We start from the raw sequence: 12,500 nt of genomic DNA, 5'->3' as shown, positions 1-12,500 counted from the left end.
TGCAGAATTTCCTGGCCTTTGAAGAGCAGGTCCTTTTGCAGAATTTCCTGGCCTTTGAAGAGCAGGTCCTTTTGCAGAATTTCCTGGCCTCTCAAGAGCAGGTCCTTTTGCAAAATTTCCTGGCCTTTGAAGAGCAGGTCCTTTTGCAGAATTTCCTGGCCTTTCCAGAGCAGGTCCTTTTGCAAAATTTCCTGGCCTTTGAAGAGCAGGTCCTTTTGCAGAATTTCCTGGCCTTTGAAGAGCAGGCCCTTTTGCAGAATTCCCTGGCCTTTGAAGAGCAGGTCCTTTTGCAGAATTTCCTGGCCTTTGAAGAGCAGGTCCTTTTGCAGAATTTCCTGGCCTTTGAAGAGCAGGTCCTTTTGCAGAATTTCCTGGCCTTTGAAGAGCGGGTCCTTTTGCAGAATTTCCTGGCCTTTCCAGAGCAGGTCCTTATGACTCCAGAGGCGATGTCGAATTGCACAAGGAAAAGCAGGGTTGAAATTCCTATATGCAGATTCTAAAATTGTAAAAAAGAAATCATTAAAAAATGTTAAAGTAAGGAGAAGTGGGTAACAGGTTGAGAACAAGACTGAAAGTGGGTGAAGCAAGAATTTAAAAAAACTAATAAAGTAGAAAAGGAGAAAGGGTGATTTGGTAATGAGAGAAAAATAAACTTAAAAAATAAAGCAAGCTGAAGAAAAGCAAAACTACGTGGACTACAGTCATAACCTCTTACAAAGTGTGACCTGCAAAGTACAGAGATATTACAGTTTGTGGGATTTATAGTAAAAGAGAAATTACGAAAGTATTGTCTAGCTATATAGTCGTATTTCGTCTTAATTGCGTAACTTTTGTTTATAAAGTTTGTTTCTTTGTTAACTTTTGCTGATTTAAGGTAAAGAGTTCGGTCTCTACACGCTAATGAGGTCATTAAATATATATATTATATATGTAGGCTATGTATGTATGTGTGTGTGTGTGTGTCAGCTTGAAGAACCTTTGTACAATACTCATTCATCAGAATAATTACACACGTAAACGGTTGAAAACTGAGAGGTATTACTGAACATCTTACCAACTTCTACTGGTGCACGAAGGATCTTAGTGCAGTTTTGGTTATTGTCTTGTGTGCCTGGCGTTCAAGTTATTAGGTTTTCTTTTGTTGCCGAGATTTTCTGTCATGTATCTGTTAAGTTTTCATGGCTTTTCTGTGACATTTTGGCGAGACTGGTTACCAAAGAGTAATTTCATGACCATAATTACCATATTGCTATTTGATTTAATGAAATTTTGGCTGTCAAGCCAGGCACTGGCTTAGGACAGTAAAAATAGGATGTTGAAATGGTTGGACAGCAAAATAAAGAGATCCAGAAAATAAAGGAAAAAGTTAAGTATACCTTAGTTTAACCAAACCACTGAGCTGATTGACAGCTCTCCTTGGGCTGGCCCGAAGGATTAGACTTATTTTACGTGGCTAAGAACCAATTGGTTACCTAGCAACGGGACCTACAACTTATTGTGGAATCCGAACCACAATATACCGAGAAATGAATTTCTATCACCAGAAATAAATTCCTTTAATTCTTCATTGGCCGGCCGAAGACTCGAACGCGGGCCTAGGAGAGTGCTAGCCGAATACGATATCGACCCATCCAATGAGGAACTAGAAAATAAAGGAGATGAAGTTCATTACAAGAATCTAAAGGAGATGAAGTTCATTACAACGATCTAAAGCAGATGAAGTTCATTATAGGGATCTAAAGGAGATGAAGTTCATTACAAGGATCTAAAGGAGATGAAGTTCATTACAAGGATCTAAAGGAGATGAAGTTCATTACAAGGATCTAAAGGAGATGAAGTTCATTACAGGGATCTAAAGGAGATGAAGTTCATTATAGGGATCTAAAGGAGATGAAGTTCATTACAAGGATCTAAAGGAGATGAAGTTCATTACAAGGATCTAAAGGCGATGAAGTTCATTACAAGGATCTAAAGGAGATGAAGTTCATTACAAGGATCTAAAGGAGATGAAGTTCATTACAAGGATCTAAAGGAGATGAAGTTCATTACAAGGATCTAAAGGAGATGAAGTTCATTACAGGGATCTAAAGGAGATGAAGTTCATTACAAGGATCTAAAGGAGATGAAGTTCATTACAAGGATCTAAAGGAGATGAAGTTCATTACAAGGATCTAAAGGAGATGAAGTTCATTACAAGGATCTAAAGGAGATGAAGTTCATTACAAGGATCTAAAGGAGATGAAGTTCATTACAGGGATCTAAAGGAGATGAAGTTCATTACAAGGATCTAAAGGAGATGAAGTTCATTACAGGGATCTAAAGGAGATGAAGTTCATTACAAGGATCTAAAGGAGATGAAGTTCATTACAAGGATCTAAAGGAGATGAAGTTCATTACAAGGATCTAAAAGGAGATGAAGTTCATTACAAGGATCTAAAGGAGATGAAGTTCATTACAAGGATCTAAAGGAGATGAAGTTCATTACAAGGATCTAAAGGAGATGAAGTTCATTACAGGGATCTAAAGGAGATGAAGTTCATTACAAGGATCTAAAGGAGATGAAGTTCATTACAAGGATCTAAAGGAGATGAAGTTCATTACAAGGATCTAAAGGAGATGAAGTTCATTACAAGGATCTAAAGGAGATGAAGTTCATTACAAGGATCTAAAGGAGATGAAGTTCATTACAGGGATCTAAAGGAGATGAAGTTCATTACAAGGATCTAAAGGAGATGAAGTTCATTACAGGGATCTAAAGGAGATGAAGTTCATTACAAGGATCTAAAGGAGATGAAGTTCATTACAAGGATCTAAAGGAGATGAAGTTCATTACAAGGATCTAAAGGAGATGAAGTTCATTACAAGGATCTAAAGGAGATGAAGTTCATTACAAGGATCTAAAGGAGATGAAGTTCATTACAAGGATCTAAAGGAGATGAAGTTCATTACAGGGATCTAAAGGAGATGAAGTTCATTACAAGGATCTAAAGGAGATGAAGTTCATTACAAGGATCTAAAGGAGATGAAGTTCATTACAAGGATCTAAAGGAGATGAAGTTCATTACAAGGATCTAAAGGAGATGAAGTTCATTACAAGGATCTAAAGGCGATGAAGTTCATTACAAGGATCTAAAGGAGATGAAGTTCATTACAAGGATCTAAAGGAGATGAAGTTCATTACAAGGATCTAAAGGAGATGAAGTTCATTACAAGGATCTAAAGGAGATGAAGTTCATTACAGGGATCTAAAGGAGATGAAGTTCATTACAAGGATCTAAAGGAGATGAAGTTCATTACAAGGATCTAAAGGAGATGAAGTTCATTACAGGGATCTAAAGGAGATGAAGTTCATTACAGGGATCTAAAGGAGATGAAGTTCATTACAGGGATCTAAACGAGATGAAGTTCATTACAAGGATCTAAAGGAGATGACGTTCATTACAAGGATCTAAAGGAGATGAAGTTCATTACAGGGATCTAAAGGAGATGAAGTTCATTATAGGGATCTAAAGGAGATGAAGTTCATTACAAGGATCTAAAGGAGATGAAGTTCATTACAAAGGATCTAAAGGAGATGAAGTTCATTACAAGGATCTAAAGGAGATGAAGTTCATTACAGGGATCTAAAGGAGATGAAGTTCATTATAGGGATCTAAAGGAGATGAAGTTCATTACAAGGATCTAAAGGAGATGAAGTTCATTACAAGGATCTAAAGGAGATGAAGTTCATTACAAGGATCTAAAGGAGATGAAGTTCATTACAAGGATCTGAAGGTGGAGCTGGAATAAAACCCTGCAGTTGCAATAAGAAATAATAGTTAGAGGGTGGACATCTAGACTGAAGAAAGGAAGCTGGAATGGAAGTAAAGTAAAAGGCTAAAAAGTAGGTGCGGCCGGGGGCCGAAGGGACACTGCAAGCACCATTCAGTAATGTTTATAGCACCATTTAAGGCGCGCTGACGGCACCAGTACTTTACAAACCCTGTTCGTACTTCGTTCAGGTGATGCTCTGGGTTTTGTCGTACGTTGTATTTCGTGAAAGTTGTGTGAACACCTCAGAGTCGATACGATGTAGTAGGTGGTATTTTGAAATGAGTATTGAAACTAACAGCGAGTATTTTAGATTTTCATTTTTACATTTTCTGTGAATCATTAGAAGTATTGTTGTGAACAAGTCATTTTATTATTCGTATTATGTATGCCTTGAAATTAGAACTTTCTCTTCAAATTCCGTGGAAAGTAATTAGCTTATATAATCATATATATCGTTACCATACTTAAGCGTAAAAGGGCATGTCAAAGCTTGACCAGATGTATGAAGCTTACGACTTATAAAGAACTCAAATAGAAACAATGATGTAATCGATAGCCTATAACCTGACATATTTTCACACCCGTGAAGAGATTAAGCCATGTTAAGTTAGACTGGACTTTACAGGGTATGCTGAGTTGTCTTCTGTTCGTTGAGAGCAACAAGGCAATAAATGCATATACTTGGTATTCCCATGAGCCAAAGAAACTTTGCAGGAAGTCCATAAGAAACTTAGGTCAGGATAACCTAGGGTGAGTTGGCTTAGTTACGTTAGGTTAATATATAGTGACCTGAATTGTTACAAGGGTGCACAGTCAAAACATGTCTGGAAAAATAAGTTTTGTAACTCACAAAATAGGCTTCATAATTCCTGACATGGCATACAAACTTCTCAGTAAGGGCAAATAGAATAATTGGAAGTACTAGATTGTACTGTACATTAGAGTAGGCTACTGCACACAAGAGAAATGGTATTAGCTTGATGAAATCTTTCCGTAAATCACTGTGTATATATGTATATATATATATATATATATATATATATATATATATATATATATATATATATATATATATATATATATATATATATATATATATACTATATATATACATATACAGTATATACATATATACACATATGTATGTACGTATATATGTGTATATGTATATATATATGTGTGTGTGTGTAACTGAGAGAGAGAGAGAGAGAGAGAGATAAATTATCGAAATATGTTATTCAGCGAAGTTGAGCGAGGAAGCCATTTTCTTTTGTGAAGCCATATGGAATACAGATGAGATGAAAAGGAGGAAAAAATTACACCCTCCTTCCCTCAGCCACCCTCCTATCCAACATAGGAAAGAAAGAGAGCGATAAAAAAGCAAATTGCAACTTTTCATGTGAACGAGTCAGCTCACTAGAAAGATGTCTATTATCGTGTTGAGTCGACAATGAAGTGGAAGGACTTGTTTTCCCATCGTTGTTTCCGTGTTTTCGTTTCGAATGATTTCTTCATTTGTTCATGCACAAAGTCAACTTCTGAATTTTCTCTTTCGGTTAATTGCAGAAAGGTTTAATTGCAATAAAACCAAGAGCTACTAAAATGGCAAAAAACAATTTTCTAGTACACCTATTGCAATTAATAATAGGTTATAATGAGGTTGTTGTTGTTGTTATCTCAGCACTGGCCTTTGTTCCTGGAGTATCTCATAACACAAAATTCAGCGTAGCAATTAAGGAAAGTACTAATGAAATATGAGCACCCTTTTTAGATTTACTTCTGTCACAGATTCTTAAAGAAAATCAAAATGCTTAGTAGATTTTCCATGCCAGTATCCTTTAGCGCTGTAGCCAAAGAGATTTTGAAGTGGTTTAATCGTGCAGAGAAAATGGGAGAGTTAAGATGGTGTAAAAGATGGAAAACTTTCAGGTCCTAAGGAAAATAAGACGGCATTTTTCGCTGAACCCTATTAAAGGCTTCGAAGAAGTATTAGAATTGAAGAGCATCAATTTCGAAGAGCATAGAGACTTCTATGTAAGATGTAGTTGTTGAATACCGTAATACACACACACACACACACACACACACACACACACACACACACACACACACACATATATATATATATATATATATATATATATATATATATATATATATATGTATGTATGTGTGTGTATTGTGTATGTTCGTATATGCATATACATATTCATGTGCAATACAGTATATACATATACATATGTATATGTATGTATATATACACAGTATATATATGGTTCTGAGTGCGTGTGAGTGTGCGCAAGCTCGTAAAAACTATTGGTATTTAATTACATAACCCTAGAAAATATCTAAACCAACAACGAGATTAAGAAGTAACAAATCAATACCAAATATTTGTTCACTAATCTATCCTACATCGGTGGAATACGGGAAAGGGTATACCTCTCATCTCCGTTGCCCCGTATAGAGTAAACAAAATTCCGGAATCTCATGCGTCGCCTTGATTCTCAAGAGGACAGCAAATAATAGTCTTCCCTGTAAAGAAACTTTGGATATTCCGTACAATACGGGATGAGCGGTAAAATTTCTTCCCTCGCGAGTGGGTTGGGTTGGAATGTTAATACAGAGACCTTCGTGGATTCCAGGGATATATATAAACACATACACACACACACACACACACACACACACATATATATATATATATATATATATATATATATATATATATATATATATATATATATTTAAAATTATACATATATCCATGAAAATGTGACAGGTCAATGTGAAATTATTACGTTATTTCTAAGTAACTTTCCGTGACACCAGTCTTCCTCTGAAGCAATAAAAAGCTTCATAAATTAAGCATAAACTCTTCCAAGCGCATATCACAACATTGCATGACATTTCTAATAGTACACTTGAAGAGAAAAAGGGAAAACGTCTCTCTCTCTCTCTCTCTCTTTCTCTCTCTCTCTCTCTCTCTCTCTCTCTTACGAGAGAGAGAGAGAAGAGAGAGAGAGAGAGAGAGAGAGAGAGAGAGAGAACAAAATTGTTCAGACATTTTTATATTCTCATCACGCAGATAGTTTATAATATTGCCTTTAGAACTATCTTATTTAACAACAAACCTAGCCTCAGTGAGATGCAGCCTTCATTTACTTGATTTACTAAGGCAGGGGAATGAAAGCGCTTCCGTATCAATGCTATCTAAAAATATCAAGTAAAAGACAATAAAAGGTATCCAGTGTCTTTATAGACACATTCTTGTTGATTACCGTTCTCTTGTTAACCAACTCTCCTGCATCATCCTCCTCGGATTGCATGTTACAGCGTCCGTCGTGCTTGGTTTCCTGGTTTGGTATTTGTGTTGGGAAGTTCGTGGATGGAAAAGAGACACTTAGCTGGCGTCTTCCGGCGTGAACAATGAATGTTCCTAAGTTCAACCGAGGTCGGGCTTGTACGATAGTTCTCAACGTTGTGTAGTTGTTATGGTTAATTGGTTATGAATATTGATCGCAACGATATATTTACTATATTAAATGAGTTAGTTTTTGTGTTTTTTTCAAGAATAGGCCACTTTTATAAAGATTTTTTCTCGCGTAAGTTTTGAAGTGGTATATCGTGTGTTGTCTTGTGGCATGTTTCATAATCGCATATAAGACTTGAATAGTTTTTTTTTATCTTACGACTAAAATTAGTGTTTTTTTCAGTACTTAAATCAGTATTTTTTTCCTTTGTTACCTAATATTTACATTTCAAGTTCTTCAGCGTTATGCTGTCATTAATGCATGTCACTCTAGGAAACTTTCGACAACCGCATTGTATTCATGACCATTGTAATTATTTGTAAATTATTCTAATCCTTTTTTCCAGGTGGAGTTCGTTGCTGCTTCGTTCACATGAGGAACTGCCAGACTTCAACTGTACAGGCTGGAACCAAGAAGATTTTTATGCTCTGAATATTCTCGATAACACACAGCAACGCATGGTAGGCCAATTCTCTTCAGCGTATTCGAGGTACTTATTTCTTTAGTTTCTCTCATTTACAAAAACCAAACTCTGCAGTCTCCTCTGACGTACGGCAGAGGGGACTTGCACATTTATCTTAAGCCCCACTGGTGGCAAGTTCTTAGCTGTAAGTTTTAGCTTTAAGTATAACCAAACTTTCAATTTGCAGGCTTAAGGTTACCATTGCTTTAAAAATTCTAAGGCACATTAGGTCATGAAAAATTCTAGATCCCAAGCTATGAATGTGAGGATAAGCTTTTATCCTTCTTTACACCAAATGCTAATTGCAGTGTGCGTATCTTGTCTCCCATTAAAGGAGCAGTCTTGGGAGTAAGCTTGTCTGCAATTCAGGGAGCAGTTTATGATGAACGGGTTTTTTCTCCAATTTCTGGAGCCTTGTGAGGTAAGTCTTATTGTCCCTAATTTAGGGAGCAATGTGAATTTTGAAGTCTTTTTCCAATTTATGGAGTTGTGTGATCTGAAAATCTTAGTCTCCAGTTTAGTGAGCAATAGGATGTGGCATTCTGTCTACAGTTTGGGAGAAATCTGGAATTAGAACTTTTTGCATAAATTAGAAACCCGGTGAGGTAAAGGTTGTATTCTCATATTTATTGAGCTTTGTAAGGTGAGAGTCCAATTGTCTCCAATTTAGGGAGCCATGTTAGGAAAGTCTAAGTCTCCAATTTATGGAGAAACTTTTCGAGTCTAAACTGGAAGTCAAGTGAGGTGAAGGATCTGTTGTCCAGCTTATGGAGCCATGTAAGATAAGGCCTTGCTGTTTTCAACTCAGTAGGTGATTAGAAGTGAAATCTTTTTATCTAAATTGAGGAACACTGTGAGTGTACACCTTTTCTCCAATATATGGAACCTTGTGAGGTAAATATCTCATTGTCTTGAATTTTGGGAGCCATATGTGGCGAAAACCTTTTGTTTAATTAAGGGAGCAATGTGACGTGAACTTCATTTTGAATCGGAGTTCATAGAGCAATGTAAGGTGGAATTCACGTATTCCCATTTAGGGAGCCATGTGATGAGAGTGATTGTCTCCAATATATGGAGCCATGCCCATGTCTCCAATTTATGGAGCAATATGAGGGGAAAATGTTTAAATTGAAGGCCATGTGAGGTGGATGTCTTTTCCCTTATAAGTTGTATTAACACTGATAATAATATAAAGGCAATACCATACATGTACATTAATGACATAATTATCTGAATGAGTATAGAAGTAAAGGATTTTTAAGACAATATCTAAATAAAAAAAACAACTTCTGAATTAATAATATTTCCTTACTAAAACATTAGTAGGTTATATTTACCTAAACTGTAACATTAAAGTGTGTAAACTAAAAAAACATAGATGCAGTTATGTGCTGAATTTTATGATTATTATATTTTTTACGATTTAAATACTACTGGGTCATCAAGTTGAAAAGATCCACAGAAATGTAAATGTCACACTTATCCTGAAAAGTATACCAAACAACATCAATCTAATTTTCAAAACATTTAGTTTTCTTTTTACGTAAAACGCACGTGTTTTACAGCATTTTGTGGTAACCACCTTATTAATGTAGGCAAACGGAAATTAAGCTATTATGCTGCCATGAATAGGAAGTTTGCAGATTACAGAACACCTCTGTAAATAGGGGTTTAGCCCACTGAGACACCTTTAGTTTACGTAATATAAATCGTTGATAAAATGTTTTGTGCATACTTGTGGTGATATAATCTATGGGAGATGAAATATCATAAATACTAACTTCCAAACCCCTTCCATTCTCATACTTGTTTAGAATATTTTCTCAGCTGTACAGTTTGTTATGTGTGAACGAAAAGAAAAAAAATCATTTGCTCTCGTTCCCCCTCAAATACGAGCTGCTGCTATGCTATGTACAGAGCACCATGTTAGTTACTTTGTTCATCTTCGGTGATTCTTAGTCATGTGATTCGTGTTCACTCTTTGGCTGGTTGGGGGAACGGGCTTTTGCGTTCGATAGTACAAGTTAATCATAACTAAATTTTCTGTCTACATAGCTCCTAATTTTACCATCGCTTTGAAATTCTTAGGCACAGTAGGTTATGAGTATGAGGATAAGCTTCTGTCCTCCTTTACACCAGATGCTAATTGCAGCGGGAGTGTCTTGTCTCCATTTAGGGAACAGCCTGGGATGTAATGTTATTTTCTAATTCAGAGAGCAATTTGAGGTGAACAGTTCATGTCTCCAATTTAAGGATCCGTGAGAGGTGAGAAGTCTTATTGTCTCCAATTCAGTGAGCAATGTAAGTTGAAAGTCCTATTGACGCGAACGTAGGGCAATTTGAGGTGAAAACTTATCGTCTCAATCGAAAGCCACGTGAGGTAAAGGTCACATTGTCTCCAATATATGGCACCATGTGTGGTGAAAGTTAATATCCCCAATTTCAGGTGCACTTTGAGGTGAAAACTCATTGTCTAATCACGGGAGCCATGGGAGACCAAAGTCATATTTTCTTACAATTCACTGAGCAAAGTGAAGTGAAAGTTTTACTGTCTCCAGTTTAGGGAGCAATGTGAAGTGAGTCTTACTGTCTCTAATCTAGGAAGCAATGTGAGGTGAAAGTCTTACTGCCTCCAATGTAGAGAGCAATGTAAGGTGAAAGTCTTGCTGCCTCTAATCCAGGGATCAGTGTTAGGTGAAAGTCTTATTGTTTCCAATTTAAGGACCCCTGTGAGGCGAAAGTCTTACAGTCTCCAATTTAGGGAGTGGTGTGAGATGAAAGTCTTACTGCCTCTAATCTTAGGTGAGTCATGTTGTTTCCAATTTAGGGAGACACGTGAGATGAAAGTCTTGCTGTCTCAAATTTAGGGAGCAATGTTAGGTGAAAGTCTTACTGCTTCTAATCTAGGGAGCAGTGTTAGATGAAAGTCTTATTGTTTCCAATTTAAGGAGCCCTGTGAGGTGAAAACTTTACTGTCTCCAATTTAAGGAGTAATGTGAGATGAAAGTCTTACTGTCTGTTATCTAGGGAGAAATATTAGGTGAAAGGCTTACTGTTTCTAGTTTAGGGGCAATGTGAGGTGAAAGTCTTACTGTCTAATCTAGGATGCAATGTTAGGTGAAAGTCTTATTGTCTACAATTTAGGAAGCAATATGAGTTAGGAACGGGCTTGCTGTGTGTTTCAGTGTATTTCACAATATGATATGGGCATTGTAAGAGCAGTGAAGGGAATGTAGAATTAATATGGCTAATATACAATGGTTACCATTTCCATTCCAAAGTTTAATAATTTTTTCTTGTTTTAATAAGCAACAGTAATTTTAAGTTCTGGAATTAATGAAAACTGACAGCTGATTTTTTGGTACCGGCATCTATGTTTAATGACTTGTATTAGGGTTTTTTCTTCGGTACTCAAATATTAAGTTTTTCAGTGTTACTCTTGTCAGTCATGTGGGTCACACTGGAAAACTACCATGTGCAGCAAACTTATGTATGAATATTGTCATTTTAATTTGCTATTATCTTTTCGAGTTTTATTCCATAAGATCTTTTTTCCAGGTGGAGTTGCTACTTCGCCCACACACGCAAATACCAGACAGACTGAACAGGCTGAAACTGAGAAAATTTTTATGCTCTGGAAATTCTAGATTAGTAAAAACAAGACAACGCTTGGCAGGCCAATTCCCTGCAGCACATTCGAGGTAACATTAGTTTCTTTTAATAATAACAAAAAACCCTGCAAGCTAATCCTTCCCCATCGTGGGGGCCAAAGAGGGGCGGGTGAGGGGGCGGGGAGCCCCCGATGTAGGTAGGATGTCTTTAATGATGTACAGTAGATATTGTCTACTGTACGTCAGAGGTTGCTTGCACCTTAAACTTAAAACCTACCAAGTGCTAATTCTTAGTTTTAAGTACAAACAAGTTTTGGTATTAAGTATAATTGAATTTTCTGTTTGCAGGCTTCCAAATGTCACCATTGATTTTAAATGTTTAGACTCAGTAGGTACTTGAAAATCTTGATCCAAAGTTATGAATATGAGGATAAGCTTCTATCCTTCTTTATAGCAGATGTTAATTGCTACGTTGTGTCTTGTTTCTCATTTAGGGAGCAGTCAGTGATGAAAGTGTTATTCTCTGATTCAGGGAGTAATTTGAGGTGAACAGGTCGTGTCTCAAACTTATGGAGCCTTTTGAGGCTCAAGTCTTATTGTCTCATCTTTATGGAGCAGTGTGAGGTGAAAACTTACTGGCTAAATTGGAAACCATGTGAGGTGAAGGTCTTATGTCTCCAATTTAGAGATCAGTGAGAGTCATAAGTCTTACTGTGTCCAATTTAGTGAGCAATGTGAGGTGAAAGTCTTTTTGTCTCTAAATTAAGGCGTGATGTGAAGCGAAAGTCTTGTTGTCTCCGGTTTAAGGAGACAAAGTTCTATTATTTCACAATTCATAGACCAATGTGAGGTGAAAGTCGCAAAGTCTCCAAGTTGGGGAGCAACGTGAGGTGAAATCTTATTGTCCCTAATTTAGGGAGCCATGGGAGGAGAAGTCTCATTGTCTCCAATTTTGGGAGTAAATTGAGGAGAAAACTTCTTGACTGGTTAAGGGAACCATGTGAAGTAAAAGTCATATTGTTCCCAATTTAGGGAGCATTGTGAAGTGGAAGTCTTATTGTTTCCTTCATGCTAGGTATA

At 36.6% G+C, this 12,500-nt stretch overlaps 1 long non-coding RNA gene across 1 annotated transcript in view; it reads left to right on the top strand.

Moving 5' to 3' along the window:
* Positions 1–12,500, top strand: part of LOC136847970 (uncharacterized) — a 168,636-nt gene that overhangs the window by 20,778 nt on the left and 135,358 nt on the right. The window contains exons 2-3 of the long non-coding RNA XR_010855885.1: positions 7,693–7,836; positions 11,368–11,510. This is a non-coding gene — a long non-coding RNA (uncharacterized lncRNA). The remainder of the gene's footprint in view (positions 1–7,692; positions 7,837–11,367; positions 11,511–12,500) is intronic.

This window comes from Macrobrachium rosenbergii, chromosome 18, assembly GCF_040412425.1.
Source record: "Macrobrachium rosenbergii isolate ZJJX-2024 chromosome 18, ASM4041242v1, whole genome shotgun sequence".
Classification (NCBI taxonomy): Eukaryota; Metazoa; Arthropoda; class Malacostraca; order Decapoda; family Palaemonidae; genus Macrobrachium; species Macrobrachium rosenbergii.
This window is presented reverse-complemented; position numbering and strand designations above follow the sequence as displayed.